This window comes from Lemur catta, chromosome 12, assembly GCF_020740605.2.
Source record: "Lemur catta isolate mLemCat1 chromosome 12, mLemCat1.pri, whole genome shotgun sequence".
Classification (NCBI taxonomy): Eukaryota; Metazoa; Chordata; class Mammalia; order Primates; family Lemuridae; genus Lemur; species Lemur catta.
In genome coordinates, this window is record NC_059139.1 from 70,677,435 (window position 1) to 70,696,153 (window position 18,719).

Here is an 18,719-nt window from a genome sequence, read left to right on the forward strand (position 1 = left end):
CTATTATAATTCTTTCTTCAAATGAATCTAACTGCTATTAAAACCATCTATCAAATTATTAATTACAGTTTTTGTATTTTTATTCTAGAATTTTCATTTGGATATTTTCTATGATTTTCATTACTCTTTTGAAATTATAGATCTTTTAGTTTCTAGAACTTATTGGCATATTAATAGTAAAATCCATGTCTGAGATCTTCATTACTTAAATAACCCATGGACTGTTTCTATTCCTTCTTTTTTTGTTCTTTTGTGGTTTCGAGCCATATGCTGTTGTTACCACCTGTGCTTGATTAAACATCAGGCATGCAAATAATTATTGTTGAACGAATGGGTATACAGATAAAATGTTAGAAGAGAGGAAAGGATCTTGAATTAATTTTCCATTCAAAATTTTGATCAAATTACAGATATGAATTCATGAGTTACATACATTTACAGCACGATGACAAATTTCTCCATGAAAGTTAAAGACACTGAGATATCTCAGGTCTCCTTATGCAACCAGGGATTCAGATGATTCAAAATGGAGCCACAGTCTTTTCAAGGGCTATTTCCATTTTTCTCTTAATCTAATGTTGAAAGCCTACACATATCATGGCAGGTTTGCCAAGATCTAAATGCATGGTACACAAAAGACATTTGTTCTTTTTTTTCCCTAGTCCTATGACTCTTTTGAATGCTCTGCTCAGCATATCGGCCCCTTAGTTACTTATACTATAATATGGAATCCATAAACAACTTTCAGTTAAAAAAAAATTCTTCAATATCAGAACTCATATCACTGTATTTTCTTGTCCTAGAAATAAGTTCTATAAATTCTTACCATATTGTTATTCATCCCATATATTTAAACATTTAACAATCTTTTCCATATTTTCCAGTGGTTCTCAGGCTACAGGTTAATCTGAACTACAGTAATTACCAGAGAAGAAATGCTGATTTCTCTTTGTGCCTTCTTAATTTTGAATTTATGTGTACTCTGATACATTCCAGAAAGTTTTGATAAAATTGACCTTATAGTTAAAAAGACACCTAAGAAATTATTGTTTAAAAATGAATTCTTTCAGTTCTCTTGGGCAATGATTTTTTAAGCTTTACTCTACTGAAAAAAGCATAACATATAAATTATAGATGTTAAATTCCTGAGTGGCTTTCCTGCCATCCCATATTTCACCATCAAAATAACTTTTTAAAGAAGAATTTATATCTTGTCACTCTCAATTTAAAAACCTTCAGTCTTTGCTCCATCTAATATATGTATTCTCTCTGACAATTAAAACCAATTTATTATTTTATTCCTGAAAAGGGTTTTGCATATTTGTATTTTCTGCCTTTGCTTACTGAGATGTTTCCTTCTTTCCAGACACTTCTGTTTCCAAGTCTACCTGCCAAAATCCTATTCATTTTTAATGACCAACTTAAATGATACCTCTTTGCAAAGATTTTCCTCATTAGAAAGCTTGGTCTTATCCACCTTTAAAAGCTATATTATTCATTTATTATTCATTGTACAGCATACTTAGGGTATGTTAATTTCTATCATTTATATTTGTGTCTTACACCTTGTCCTCAATTTCAAGCTTCTTGAAGGTGGAAATATTTGTTGCATTTGCATGCCATTTACAAGGCAGTGTATTAAATGATACAAGTTTTTTCAGAGATATAGATGGCATACTTATTTGAAAAGAAAGAGAGGATATACATTCATATAGGTATGATAGGTTGAAATTATATGATGGGTTGAAATTGTTTCTTTTAAATTTAGATGAAGAACCTTTCCCTACAAAGGTGTATGGTAGTATGTATCAGGCTTAAATGTGGTATATTTCATTGAATTGCATGTCCTACCTAAACAGAATTAATTCAGAGCAGTGTTTACTATTAAAATTAATATGTTGTGGCATATGTACAAATTTTGCATAAAATTTAAAGATACAACATGAGAACTCAAAAACTATCAGCTATCAGCTTTATTTGGCAATATCTGAGTCATCCTGGTATCCTTTCAAAAAGATTCTGTAGAAATAAAATGTTTGAAAATAACTAGATTAAGGGAAGTGCCACAAGAGAGAAAAAAAAATCAAGATACCAAGGAACCTGTCAGCAAATATTAAAAAAAAACAAAAAAAAATTAAGTGAGACACTGAAAAATTCTGCATTTACAAATTCCAGTGCAACAATAAAAGTAAATGCAAAGATTAAAGAATTTTAAACTAATGACAAATTAGTTCTTGAAAAATTGGAAAATTTTATAAAATTTTGTAGCTATAAAACTGGAATATTATGTTTTGATAGAAGTTAAGAAATCCATATGCCATCACTATATTTGTTTTGAAATAATAAATTATGCTTATAATAATCTTTATTATCTAAAACAATAATATAACTATATATGTGAATTAATTCTATATCTGTAATTACAATTAAAGACTTATCAAAGATTTTTATAATAAATGAGTTTTTGCTCTCATAATGATAGCAATAGGCTTTTCTCCAAGGACATGAATGTGGCCAATCATCTTCATCTGAAGTTTTCTCTGTTGTTTCACTCTAGAACAGCCATCCAAGAAATCCTGCAACCAGTTTCAAATTATGTTTCACGTTGGAAAAGTCCTAAAATATTCAAGGGAAGTAATAAGAACGTACTTGATTTTCAACCATGATCTTCCTGCCGATTAAATGCTATTTGAAATATTTTTAATTGGTTTTGGTTTTTTCTGCAACATGAAACTAATTAATAAATACTTTCTAAATTTTTGTTTATCAGACATTACCAATTTCAAATATTCAATAACCACCAAAGACAGGGTTTGCCAAATCTGTCGCTTCGTTGTCCATACAACCTGCTATTTGCACTTCTTTCCATTCAGTCTTTATGATCATACTGTTTTCTCATCTAGCATACCTTTCATCTCTATTCACAAGCTTTATAAATCCTAAAATTTCTCTTCAAAGCCCATGTTGACACAAGTATCCCTCTCTTTGAATTCTGAGAAGCTATTTTTTGGAAACCTAGTATGTCCCACATACTTTGTATCAGTACAATTACAGTTCCTTGATTTGCTATGAATGAAACTCATTCATTAATTGTAGAATTAGCTATACCCTCTTGTGTGGTATTTGTTTTACAGATTCAAATTCTGTATGTGGTAAATTTCTTATGGTAAGAAATCATTTTCCAAACTAATATGAACATGATAGTTACTTAAAAAAGAAAATATTTATATATTTTAATTTAGTAAGTACACATTGATTATGTATCTTGGCCAGGGTTTTCTGGGAGGGTATCTTAATGTTTAAAGAGAGAATTTTGAGGAAGAGATAAAGCAAACATCAAGAATAATTATCAGACAATTTGTTCTAAGAGCAATGTATAACTAAGTACAATATATCAGAGTCCAAAGGAAAGATTCTTATTTTGTTTGGTGTATGAGATTTAAAGGTAGCTTTTAAGATTTAATAGATTGTCAAGATGTAAAGATGTAGTTAAGTATTCTGGATTACAGAAACAGCAGAGGGCTGGGCTTGTTGGCTCATGCCTGTAATTCTAGCACATTGGGAAGCTGAGGCAGGCGGATTGCTTGAGCTCAGGAGTTCCAGACGAACCTGAGCAAGAGCGAGACTGTGTCACTATGAAAAATAGAAAAATTAGCCAGATGTGGGGCGCATCTGTAGTCCTAGCTACTTGGGAGGCTGAGGCAAGAGGATTGCTTGAACCCAGGAGTTCGAGGTTGCAGTGAGCTGCGATGCTACAATGGTGCCACAGCAGTCTACCTGGGAGGAAAGAGTGAGACTCTGTCAAAAAAAAAAAAAAAAAAAAGGCATCAGAGACATAGTCACATAGTTATATATAAGAAAGTAAAATATATTGAATCATTTTGCAAAGAATTTGAGTTAGATATAAGTTATTAGAAACAAATGTTGTAGATCATAATAGACAAGGGGAATAAGGAACTTAAATCTCTGATGACTATTATAAGGGAGAGAATGTGAGTGCTAACAGATATTTCAAATACAGACTGAAGAAAACATGGTAACTGATTTGAAGATGCTGCAGAGGGAGAAAGCAAAATTTTCAAGACTTGTTGAATGGAAGATTTTTGGTGTGAATAAGTCAATGAGAAATGTCAGGGAAAAGCTGTCAGGTGATAGTGGGTGATGACGACATCTGAATCAGTGGGGTTCTCAACATTGTCTGCATATTTGAATCACTTGTGACACTTTTAAAACTGGTGACTAAATTGTCCGCATTGAAATTCTCATGTAACTAGTTGAGAGTGTGTCATGGGCATCAGAATTTCTTAAATCTCCCTAGGAAATTCTATTATTAAGCTAGGAAAATGCTCATCTAAATTCTGGCCTCTTACCAATGCAATCCATAATCCAGAAACATCCATATTATCTGGTAATCTGATAGAAATCTAGATTTTTAGTTCCCACTGCAGAACACCTGAATTAGAATCTACAGTTTAAATACTTTCTCAAGAGATTTGTATGCATGTTAACTCTTTAATACTGCTTACCTTGAACAGACTAGAATTATCTGTGGTACTTTTACAAAACAACCACCTGTAGACCCTACCACCAGAAATTCTGATGATTTGTATAAAGTGGGGTCAGGGTGCTGGTATCGTTTTAAAAACTTCCCAGAAAACAACGACATGAGCCAGGTTTGAGAGCTACAGGTACAGAAATAGTGTTACCTATACATTCAAGAGTCAGACTCCCAGGGCAGTTTTCTTTTTCTTTGGTTGCTTATAACAGCATTAAAATGTGACTACAAGGAGAATGAGAAATATTTTCTTTCTATAAATGTATTGCAAGATAGGAGGGCGGTTAATGAGTATCTAAGAAATACTCTACGTGACTGGAATTCTAGATTTATTTGGATCAGTTTGGAGTAAGATGGAAGAATAAAGCTCTACAAAGTGGCCTCCCAGAAAGCACAATAAATATCTGTATCATCAATACACAATAATCTATTGGGAGTTAAGGTAAACTTTATAGCCATCTCAGATTTTTTTCTTCTGAGCTGATACGGATAACTACCCTGTTTTGAGAGACTTTATAATGACAGCCAATGTGAATTGTTGCCACACTCAATTTGCAAGGGCAGAGTTTCAAGCTAGAATAACTGCCTATTCCACTCCAGAGATGGGATGCTGACTGCTTCATTACCAGCTGGATGAACCAGGGCATGAGCAATTTCAGACAATGTGAACCATGCTCCTTTACACAGCCCATGGGCACTAGTTCCCAAATCTACTTACTCTCTGTCCCCAAACAGATAGGAGACACATTTTGCTTGCTGAAAGATGCTCCTGATGGGGCTGAAAGAGAAGAGCAAATGCACCTGTGCCCTGTTCTCACATCATTTTTCATAGTGAATCATTAACCATGTTGGAATAGCAGATGACTCATGTTGGGGAATCAGTGATTTGGTTTTTCCCATTATTAATTTTTTTCCATCCAACTTTATCCCACTTCTAAGGCAAAAGGAAGAATTACTATATAATTTATAATTAAATACACTGCATACTAATATTTGCATATAGTAGGCCAATAAATATAGCTAAGAAAGTTTAGCTTACTATGTAGCACATTGTTTAGATTCCAAGTAGTTCTATAAGAACTACTAAGATGAGCCCATAAGCCTGGGGAAGTAATTGTTTTTAAAAGGTATCTGCATTTAGAACTTTGCATAGTTGACATAAACTATTATGAGAATAATTTTAAGGCACATTTTTTTTGCTCAACTTAAATTATTATTAATAGGCCAAATGTACTATTAATATTTACATAACCAAATATTTTTAAAAATCAATAATAGTTTTAAGTTAGAGAAAACATTTCTTGCACCACAAGCCAATGTCAGATTTCTATTAGTGAATTATTAAGTACAATTTTAAACCAAAATCAAGAACATACCACATTAGAAGTAGTTTCTGGTCCAGTGGAAATCATGACGAAAATATTCGTAGGAATGAAATTAAAGTAAGTATACTAGATGTATTTTCAAAGATTTCTATGCAACATTTATGCCTCTTTGGGTTGGACTTTGTTTCATAGCCCTGAGGCTCTGTCAGTTCACAAATATTTTGGAGGAATGTTTTTGTTATGCAGTGGAAGAAAACACAGCTTTTAGAATTAGGCCTACGTTTTAATCTTGACCTTTATACCTACTATTTAGAATTATTTCCATACCATGTCATTTTTTTCAAACATGGAGTTGTCACAACCCTAACTTGTGAGGATTATAGTGAGAACCACAGATAATGCATGTATTTGGTACATAGTAGACAGCTAATTAAGATGGATGTCATAATGTTATGTTATGGGTTCATAAATAAGAGATGGAAAAATAATGAGGTCTCTGTATTAAGTACTTATTTTTTACTAATTTTGGAAACCACTAATATTTTACATATATATGCACATGAATATATATGTATGTGTGAGTGCATAATATGTATTTTGTACATGACACATAGTTTATGTATATCATGTATCATATTTAGGATGTTATATGTAACATATTTTTTAAGAAATAAGTAAAGACACAAACCCTGTTTTTTATGAAATTAACAAAATTTTACATCTTAAAGTTTTAGCACTTTAAAATTTATATTATCCTAGTTTATTTTTCTATCAGTGTTTAGAATCATCTTTATTCCTAGAGGAAATTTTTAAATGTGTTTATATAAACTCTCATAATAAGACTCAGGCAATACATCTTTTCACTAGAGAGTTATATAATATTCATTCATATAATCCCTTAACTGTTCAGGAATATATATTGAGAGATAATGAATCAGTAATACACCTATTTTCATTCCTTTGAAGAAATGGGTTTAAATATGAAGTCAGAAAGTTATCTGTGTGAAGTACTGAATAATTCAAAATTTTTGACAAATAGACTATAACATTGAAAACATACATATAGCTAAGTCTATCCTTTTCCTATGGTGGGTACATGCATATTTTTGCTTCTAAATTTAGCTAAAAAATATTTAAATTTTAAGAACATACTTTGGCAAGTGGTCTTTTTTTTTTTTAGTAAACATATTATAATGCTTCATATTGGTAGAAAGTTTTAGAAGAAAATAATAAAAAAATAGACAAAAAGCAAGATGAAGCTAATAAAATAAGATCAAAACTAAAGTAGTATTTTGGTCCTCAGAATACGCTTCATTATGTGCAGAGGAGAGGTATAATTAAAGTGTTGTCAGGAACAAGTTATATATAAATAATCTCAAGGGAGAACTTTAGAATTGTTTTGAATTTGACTATATTTTCTTTTTCTTTGTGATTTTTGTAAAATCAGCTATCTGTTAAATAAAGTAAATCAGTTATTGTCCATATTACAACATAATCATTTGGAATCTATATTAACAATAAATGTTTTTCATTGCCTGCTTGGAAGGAATTATGCAATGTTACCAAAAGAATGGTTGTTAAATGAAAAAGTTTGATAATGGACTTCTATATAACTACTAGAAATGTGAGGTAAAGTTTTAGATTAATCCATCCTATAATATTTTGTATTGATATATTACATATTATTAGGCTAGCACACACACTCTCTCTCTATATATTATTATATATGTAAAATAATTAAATGACACTGAATTCACAAGTTTATTCTTTGAACATTGTATCTCATAGACAACATTGATTTAAAAATATATATACATAGCAGTAAAATCCTATGACTTCTCAATAATACCACAGGTAGGATAGTAAATAACAAAAATATTAAATAAAATAAAGTTTACATTTTTATGGGTTCAAGTTAATATTTAGATCTCATCATTTTAAGGATCCAAAACGCAATTACAGTCACAGATTTTTTAGGAATTTAAAAGCTTTAGTAGAAATAAAACTTACAAACTGGATGCATATGTAAGTTAGTATTTATGATCTCTCAAAGTTAATTATAAGTGAATCAATGGAAGACTTTTTAATGAGTTATTATCAATCAGGTCCTGCCACTCTCTGTCAAAAACGGTTCAATCATGGCAAATAGAATTCATTCCATTAAACTAATTTTAGTTCCTACTTGTTTTTTGTATAATTAATGCATTAAATTTTGAAGTTAACTTCCCAACATCTTACGTACTTATGACATTTTATCCCTTAACTCAATTTGGTCTTTAAGAGTATGTAGTGTGTTTCAGTAGAAATAAAAGTAGAGTATTCAGTAGAAATAAAAGAGAGAAATAAAAGTTATGGGTGTCTACTAGGTTTACATATTATTCATAGTCATACTGTTCACCAGCTCTCTTACTTATTCCTTAAAATAACTTTATGAGGTTTGTATCGTTTTACCACTTTGGAGAAGAACAAAAAGATTCAAAGAGCTTTAGAAATTTTCTGGAAATTAGTAAGTATGACTGAGCCAGAATTAAAGCTCAGATATGTTCAATTACAAAGTCCACACTCCTTCTTCTAAACCATTTCCACTATACGCAAGAAACTAGAATCATATTTTTCAAATTATTGTAAAGTCATCAAGGATGACTGACTTCAGGACAGGCTAGGCTACACTGTGGTAATAAATACCAGTAATCTTACTAACTTAACACAGTAGTTCACCTTAACAGAGGTTGCCTGAAGGTTCTAGTTCATTCTTCCCATTCTTCCAAGATCACCTCAGAAGTGGGAAGAGATATGGCAAACTGTGCACCAATTCTTAGAACTTCAGCTAGGAAATGACACATGCCATTTAATCTTACATTTCCTTGGCTAAAGAAAATCACATAGCCATGTATAATTTCACAGGGGGCAGGAAAGTCTTAGGCTACCAGGTGCCTGGGAAGGGGAGAGCAAGAACTATTTAGTATAAGCATGGATGGCTACATCTTCTAGTCAGCAAATATTCAGCTCACCTTTCCATAGGCAAAATATACTCATTCTTTCTCAAGTGGGGCAAAGCCAAAGTATCTCATCCATTCATAGCTCCAGTCTCAAAATTCAGGATTTCTATGTAATATACAGTAGCCTCAACATCAGGTTCAACACAGAGCCTGGGAGCCTTTTGAACTCAAAAGGCGCATCTAATATTCAGTGGCCTAACAGGGATAACCATAGCAAACAATTTCATTTAAAAAGGAGAACATGGAAAGCGCTAGCAGTCCCTGGTCCCCCAATTGTGAAATCCTGCTTGGCAGAGGCCATGAGAACCCTACATTGAGGAAGGCAAAGATTTTTAATTAGGTCTGAATTTTGCTTCATTGTAGTGATCTCCAGTCCTTTGGTCATGATCTCTGGGAGTTTTGTTTTGTTTTGTTTTTTCTTTTTTCGTTAGCTTTCTGGGCCACATCACATCTGAAGTGAGCATCAAAAAATATATCCTCCTCAGCTTTCTCAGCTTGAGTCCTGCCCGTACAAGACTGGAGACCTATGGGTCATTTTTAAGGCTTAAAGAATCACAGACGTTTTGAATGCAAGCCCATTTCAGGAGTATAACTGTTAAAAATTTAGTATTTTCTTGCCCATTTGATTCTAATCAGTTCAAGGAAGAATAAGAGTTCTTAGAGTCATCTAACTTTGGTTACACTGCTTTCTTTTCTCTATGTTTCACTTTTACCACTTAGTTGCTGTTAGTTAGAGTTAATCCCATTTTTCTTGGAAAGTTTTTAGGCTCTTTTTCCTGAGCTATATTGTCCAGTTGAAATAATTTACTAGGTAGCACAACCTTAGCACTGTTGTAAGATACCTTAATCCATTTAGAGGTTTTAACAATGGGTGCTCTATTAGTTATCTATTACTGCAGTAAGTATTATCCCCAAACTTAAACAGCCTAAAACAATATGTTTATTATCTCACAGTTTTTGTAGATCAGGAATCTGGACATTGTTTAGCTGGGTCCTCTGTGGTAGGGTTTCTTATGAGGCTGCAATCAAGTCATCAGCTGGTGCCGAGATCTCATTTGACTGGGAAAGGATCCACTTCTAAGCTCATTTACATGGTTGATGGAATGATTCAGTTTTTTCAGGGCTGTTCGGCAGGAGGTCTCATTTCCATGCTGACTCTTGCCTGAGGGAGCCACCCTCAGCTGCTCACCGTGTGGGCGTATGGAACATGGCAATTTGCTCCATTAAGGCCATGGAGAGAAACAAGAGTTTGCAAGCAAGGTGGAATCTACTATCTTATGTAAGCCAGGAAGGTTAGTATCATCAGATCATCTTTGCCACTGCTTAGATGCAAGTTGCAGGCCCTGCCCAGACTGAAGGGAAGAGAATTAGAGGGAGTGGATACCAAGAGGCAGAAATAATGTGTCCCTTTTATAAACTGCCTGCCGTAGATGTGATAGATACCCATAGAGGTGATTTGATCTTGTGAAAGATCCATGGTGCTTATTGCAATAATGAGCCCCCTTTTTATTTTTTTGTGTAAAATCGACAAATAATAGACAACCAAAATAAAGAATTCCTGAACAATGCATTTAGGGTTTTAAGATATTTATACATCAGGGATTAAACCAAAGTAAAGATTTGCCCTGATTTATTTCATATCCACCATTTAAAGGTACATATCACAATGCACGTTTTCCAAATAAGATCATTTGTAAATATTTGCAGTGGAATATACATCTTTTAAAAAAATCTTCATTCCATAATTAATTAATTCTTAATGATTAATTAATTAATTTCCAGAAAATTATTGAAAAAAATTTTTAGAACAATATTGCTTAAGGGATGTAGCTCCACCTGAATTCTATTTCTTAAAATGCCCTTACTATTGTATCAGATAGAGTTAACCCATCATATTTTAATGATATCATGCTAGCACTGTCATATGTTCTTGCAATAATGTAAATTTTGCCCTACCAGGAGGCAGTGATGAATAACAGAAAAATTAAGAGTAAAAATGATTAGGAAAGAAACTCTTTCTATTGTTGTTCTTTCTAAATTTATATTTAAATTGTATATGTTATAATTATATTTATTCAATAAACTTATATTTAAATTATATTTATAATTTATAGATAAATTTAAGGATTTATTTATGAATGTACTATAGCAGCTGTCCCCAACCTTTTTGGCACCAGGGACGGGTTTCACAGAAGACAATTTTTCCATGGACGGGGGTGAGGGGGATGGTTTCAGGATGAGTCAAGCACATTACATTTATTGTACAGTCAAACCTCTCTGCTAATGATAATCTGTATTTGCAGCCACTCCCCAGCGCTAGCATCACTGCCTCAGCTCCACCTCAGGTCATCAGGCATTAGATTCTCATAAGACACATGTAACCTAGATCTCTGGCATGCACAGTTTATAGTAGGGCTCACACTTCTATGAGAATCTAATGCTGCTGCTGATCTGAGAGGAGGTGGAGCTTATGTGGTGATGTGAGTGATGGGGAGTGGCTGTAAATACAAATAAAGCTTCCATTGCTGCCCGCCCCCCGTCATCTCCTGCTGTGTGGCCTGGTTCCGAACAAGCCAAGTACCAGTACCCGTCTGCTGCCTGGGGATTGGGGACTGCAGCACTGCAGAATTCCTAAGTACAGCAGCCAATTTTGTTTGTGATATTAACTCCTCATATATTACTGTAGTTAACATAGTAAAATGTAGTTTTCTTTACAAATGAAAGTGATATATTGTAATGGTTTCTGAGTGCCTCAATAGTGAAAACTGCATGAAATAATTTGTAAATTTCCATTCATTCAAGCATAAATTAATATGTGCTATATTCTATTGGCCTTTTTGGGGAACAGGTATATATTTCTGCATTTAGCTTGAATTTCATATTGGCAATAAAACATGATCTTGTAGTGGAATTTGATAATAAATATCCTCTGGAGCCAACTGGATTTTGACACACAATTAAGGAGAACTACACAGTGTAATTTTCACATAGATCAATAACATTAGATTCTCAGCACAATTCTGCATCTGCTGATATAAATGAAGGCCTCCTTTTAAATTAGTTTAGGTAAAATAGGATTATTAAAGTAAGGTTTAGATAAAATATCTTTCCTTAACCAATGTCAAGGACTTCACGTAAGAAAGGATACTATTTATGTAATAATTTAATCATGATTTTTAAAAAATTATTAAATATGTGAAACAAATAGCTTGTTGCACATGAAAAGGATAACTTTATAACATATAAACTAATAGATTTTTCAAAGCTGTTGTTCATTGACAAGCATGTGGTGGTTGGCTAATCCATAAAATACAACCTTAATTTCAGCACAAAATTCGTCTATGTGTCAAAAATAATCTGTGGACAAGGCATGAGGAAAGAATAGAATGGGTTTATCCTATCAATAGCTTCTATTTCTTTAGTTTTATGTCTCCATAATGTCACCTAATTCTTCTCCTTTGAATCATATTTTATCTCTCTAAATTATACTTTTTTATTCAGAACCCACTTTGTCCCCTTTATTCATCTGAAAATTTCAGAAAGGAAAAGCAACAATTTGGTCATACAATGGAGCCCTTTCAATTGAGCTATGTGACAAGAACTTGGTGTACTTAGAGAAAAAAATGTGTCTTGTACAAAAAAAAAAAAATAGACCCATTAGTTTACAGCCTCAGAAGACTGAGTAAGAACCAGCTAGAATTTTATTTTTAAGGCAACCTATCTTGACTGGATGAAAATGACCTTTACCATAACTTGTTGCAACATTTCATAAGATCAATTTGATAAAATATTTCTTGTTGCACAGGTCTTGATCCTACTAAGAAGTTAATAACATTTATTCCTATTTATTTATTCTTATTTGAAGCAAGAATTAAGTTCCAAAAATATTCCCATATATCACTTGGATTGTAAACTTCTTGAAAGCAGAAATTCTGTATTTTTTTTTATATTTTCCAGCATAAAGGACAATACTTTGCAGCTAGATATTAGATAAATTGATATATTTCTTAGTGGATTTTCTACCTTAAAATATTAAATATATTAATTTGAAAGTTCATACTTTCCTTCTTAGGTATGAATGATTATTCTACTCAAATAAATTTTAAAGCATAGAATATTATCAGTCACTTTGAAATACAGGGAAGGTTTAGTTAAAACAAAGTTCATGCTAGTCAACTTCACATCATACACTAACTACTTCAGAGACTGTGAGGAAAGATTAGGTTTTTTAAAAAAATTCCAATCCAATTATATAAAATACAATAAAAATCACCTAGTAGAAAAGCAAATTAAAAGATCAAATATATGCAGAATACAATATCCAATTTTTATTTTAGAGTCCCAGGCATTTTTTTTTAAGTTTCTGTAAAATTTTTTAAATTCTTACTCACTATTTAGGTACATATTTCAACATGGACAGTAAAAAGTGGATCACGATGGCCACCAATTCCTTTACCACACTTTGAGGAGCACCATATTCTAATGACTACCTAACGTCAAACTTCTATTTCTAGCTGTGTCACAGCTTTAGTTTACTCTGCTATAAAAGTGTTTGTTGTAATAGATAATAATACTTAATTGTTGAGTGTTTAACAAATTCCAAGTACTGCTCTAAGGACTTCACCTAGAGGAAACCTTTTTTTAAAAAGTTATAGTGACAGCGACTTCTTGGGCCCCTCTCTTGGGACTTGTGAACCTCGCCTGGGCCCCTCTCCTGGGACCTGTTAAAAAAATGAATAAATAAATAAATAAAGTTATAGTGAAATATGCATAACATAAAATTTTTCATCTTAACTGTTTTCAAGTGTGAAGTTTTGTAGTGTTAGATATATTCAAAATGTCGTGCAACCAACATCCATCTCCATAATTCTTTTTATCTTGTAAAACTGAAAATCTATATTCATTAAACAATGACTCCTCATTTCCTCCCTTCCCCATCCCTTGGAAGCTACCATTCTACTTCCTGTCTCCATAATTTTGACTACTCTAAGTATCTTATATAATGGAATTTGTCTGTGTTTACCTTTTTTGACTACCTTGTTTCACTTAACCTTAAGGTTAATCCATATTGTAGTATATATCAGAATTTTCTTCCTTTTTAAGGTTAAATAATATTCCATTATATGTATTCCACATTTTACTTCTCAGTTCATTCATCAGTAGACACTTGGGTTGCTTCTATGTTTTAAGTATTATGAATTGTGCTGCTATGAAACATGGGTGTACAGATGGTAGCCATTCTAATGGTGTGAGGTAGTATCCTATTGTAGTTTTGATTTGCATTTCATTAATGACTAATCATGTCCAGCATCTTTTCATATGCTTATTAGTCATTTGTATATCTTTGAAGAAATGTCTATTTAAGTCTTTTGCTTATTTTTGAATTTTTTTATTGTTGAGTTTTAGGGATTCTCTACACATTCTAGATATTAATCACTTATCAGATATAGGATTTGCAAATATTCTCTCCCATTTTGTGGATTACCTTTCTTACTATGTTAATGTGTCCTTTGATGCACAAAATTATTAAATTTTCAGAAAGAACAATTTGTCTAATTTTTCTTTTATTGCTTGTGCTTTTGGTGTCATACCCAAGAAATCAATGCAAAATCCAATGTCATGAAGTTTTCCCCTATGTTTTCAGTTAAGAGTTTTGTAGTTTTAGGTCTTACATATTGATCTTTGATCATTTTTGTAGTTAAATGTTGGTATATAGTGTTAGATAAGCATTCTCATTTATATTTTCGCATGTGAATACCCAATTTTTTGCAGTACCATTTGTTGGAAAGATTGTCTTTTCCTCATTGAATGATCTTGGCACACTCATTAAGGATCACTTGGCCATATATGAAAGGCTTTATTTCTGGGCTCTCTATTCTATTCCATTGGTCTATGTCTGTCTTTATGCAGTACCACATATTTTTGATTATTGTGGATATGTAGTAAGTTATAAAATTAGGAAGTGTGAATACCCCAGCCTTGTTCTCTTTCAAGACTGCTTTGGCTATTTCAGGTCTCTTGGGATTTTATATGAGTTCTAGAATGGATTTTTCTATTTCTGAGAAAAATATTGGGATTTTCAGAGGCATTTCATTAAGTCTAGATTACTTTGGGTAATATTGACATCTTTACAAAATCAAGTGTTCTAATCCAGAAAATACAATGCATTTTCATTTATTTATGTCTTTAATTTCTTTCAGTAATGTTTTGCTGTTTTCACTGTATAATTCTTTTTCCTCTTTGGTTAATTGATAAGTAATTTATTATTTTTGATGGTATTGAAAATAAAATTGTTTCATAATTTCCTTTTCTGATTTCATTATTAATACATAGAAATGAAACTGTCTATCTTTGTGTGTTTATTTTGTATCCTGATATTTTGCTAAATTTATTTATTAGTTTTAAAAGTTTTTTTGCATGAAATCTTTAGGGTTTTCTACATATTAAGTTCATATGGTCTATGAATGGAGAAAATTTTAGTTCTACTTTTCCAATTTGTTTGCTGTTTATTTCTTTTTCTTGCCTAATTGATCTGGCTAGATGTCCAGTACTATGTTGAGTAGAAGTGGTAAAAGAGGCCATCCTTTCCTTGCTCCTGATCTTGGAGGGAAAGCTTTCAGTTTTTTACCGTTGAGGATGATATTCACTGAAGGTTTTTCATTTTTGTCTTTTTTTATGTTCAGGTAGTTGCTTTCTATTCCTGGTTTGCTGAGAGCTATTATCAAGAAAGGGTATTGAATTTTCTCAGAAGCTTTTTCTGCATTACTTGAGGTAATCACATGTTTTTTCCCCCCTTCCTTCTGTTGATATGATATATTACATTGATAAATTTTCATATGTTGAATCATCCCTGCATTCCAGGAATAAATTCCACGTGGTCACAGTGAATAATTTTTTAAATATATTGCTGAATTTAGTTCACTAGTATGTTTTTTGAGAATTTTTCCATCAAAGTTCATAAGGGATATTGGTCTGTAGTTTTCATTTATTGAAGTATCTTTGTCTAACTTTGGTATTAACGTAAATGGTAGCCCCATAGAATGAATTTGGAAGTGTTCTGTCCTCTTCTGTTTTTTGGAAAGTTTTAAGAATGAGTAGGATGAATTCTTTAAATGTTTGGTAGAACTAGTGAAGCTATCTGGTCCAGACCTTTTCTTTGTCAGGAAATGTTGGATTACTGATTCAATCTCCTTGCTAGTTATAGGTCTATTCAGATTTTCTATTTCTTTGTGATTTAGTCTTGATAGATATTATGTTGTTAGAAATTTTTCCATTTTCTCTACTTTTTCCAATTGGTTGGCATACAATAGTTCATAGTACTTTTTTATAATCCCTTTTGTTTCTGTAGAATTAGCAATAATACCCCCATTTTCATTTCTGATTTTAATAATTTGATTTTTCTAATTTTTGCTTAGTACATCTAGCTAAAGATTTGTCAATTTTGTTGACCTTTTCAAAAAATCAATTTTTGGTTTCATTGGTTTTCTTTTATGTTTTTCTATTTTCTATTGTATTTATCTTTGCTCTAATCTTCGTTATTTTCTTCCTTCCACTAGCTTTGTGTTTAGCTTATTCTCCATTTTCTAGTTACTTAAATTGTAAAGTTAGGTTGTTGATTTGAGATCTCTGTTGATTTTTAATGTAATCATTCATAGCTATAAAAATCTTCCCTTTCCACTGCTTTCATAGCATTCCATAAATTTTGGTATGTTGTGTTTTTGTTTTCATTTCTTTTTAATGATTTTATAATTCTCTTGTAATTTCTTCTTTGATCTATTAATCGTTTAAGAGTGTGTTGTTTTATTTCCCCAAAAAATCTTGTGAATTTTCCATTTTTATTCTGTTATTTATTTATTTATTTTTGAGACAGGGTCTTGCTCTGTCACCCTGAGTAGAGTGCAGTGGCATCATCATAGCTCACTGCAACCTCAAACTCCTGGGCTCAAGCAATCCTCCTGACTCGGCCTCCCGAGTAGCTGGGACTACAAGAGTGTGGTTGATTTTTTTTCTATTTTTGGTAGAGACGGAATCTTTCTCTTGCTCAGGCTGGTCTTGAACTCCTGAGCTCAAGCTATCCTCCCACCTCAGCCTCCCAGAGTGCTAGGATTAAAGGTATGAGCCACTTCACCTTGCCTTTATTCTGTTATGGATTTCTAACTTTATCCTGTTGTGATAAGAGGAGATACATTGTGTGACATCTATATTTTTAAATCTATTGAGGCCTAATTTGGGACCTAACATATAGCTCATCATGGAAAATATCCCATGAGCTCTTGAGAATAATGTGTATGCTGCTGTTGTTGAGTACAGTCTTCTGTATATGTCTGCTATATTTAATTGGTTTGTTGTGTTAAGTGTTCTATTTCCTTACTTATTTTCTATCTGATTATTGTATTCATTATTGAGAGTAAGGAATCAAAGTCTCCAACTACTATTGCAGATATGTCTATTTCTTCCTTCAATTCCATATAACTTTTGGCCTTATATATTTTAATGATCTGTTATTAGGTGTGTAAATGTTTATAATTCTTGCTGTATTGAAACTTTTATTAATATTTAATGTCCATATTTGTCTCTTGTAAACTTTATTGGTTTAAACATTATTTCATATGATGTTAGTGTAGCTACCCTTGGTTTCTTTTTGTTTACTATTTGCATAGAATATGTCTTTTCATGCTTTCACTTTCAATCTATTTGTGCATTTGGATCTCAAGTGACACTCTGGAAGATAGCATTTACTTGAATCATGTGTTTTTATCCATTCTGCTAATCTCTGTCCTTTGACTAGAGAGTTTAAACATTTAATCCACTTACATTTAAAATAATTAGTGATAAGAAAGGACTCCTGTGATGTTGCTATTTGTTTTCAATATTGCTTATAGGTTTTTATCCCTCATTTCCTACATTACTGTTTTTCATATTCTGTTGATGTTTTGTAGTGAACTATTTAAAGTCTCTTCTGTTTACTTTTGTGTATATACTATAGCTATTTTCTTTGTGGTTACAAGGAAATTACATTTATCATCATAAACTTACAGCACCTTTATTATTGCCATATATTTCCCTTTATTTAGATCTTTATTAATTTATATATTTTTAAGTTACTGCCTACTGTACTTTCATTTCACCTTGCAAGACTTCCTTGAGTGCATCTGGCATGATAGATCCAGTGATAATAAACTCCCTCAGCTTTTGTTTATCTGGGAATGTCTTAAGTTCTCCCTCACTTTTGAAAGGTATTATTTGCTAGATATCAAATACTTGATTAGCATTTTTTTGTTTGTTTGTTTCTCTTTAGCATTTTGAATATATAGGCCAACTGACTTTGGCCTTCAAAGTTTCTGATGAGAAATCTGCTGATAATCTTATTATGGTTCCCTTTTATGTGATGAGTCATTTTTCTCTTGCTCTTTTCAAGATTCTCCTTTTGTGTTTGGCTTTTAAGAGCTTGACTATAATATGTTTTGTTGTGGATTACTTTGAGTTCATCTTACTTAGAGTTCATTGAGTTTCTTAGATGTTCATATTTATATCTTTTATCAAATTTGGGAAGTTTTCAGCCATTATTTCTTCAAACATTTTCTCTACTCCTTTCTCTCTCTTTTCTTCTCCTGGACCTACCATAATGTGCATGTTGGTTTACTTCATGGTCTCCCAGAGGCCTCTGGGGCTCTGTTCACTTTCCTTCAATCTTTTTTCTTTCTGTTTCTCAGACTGGATAATTTCAATTGTCTTATCTTCAAGTTCACTAATCTTTCTTCTGCCTACTCAAATGTGACTTTGAATCACTCTAGTCAATTTTTCATTTCAGTTATTGTGTTTTTCAGCAGGAGAATTTCT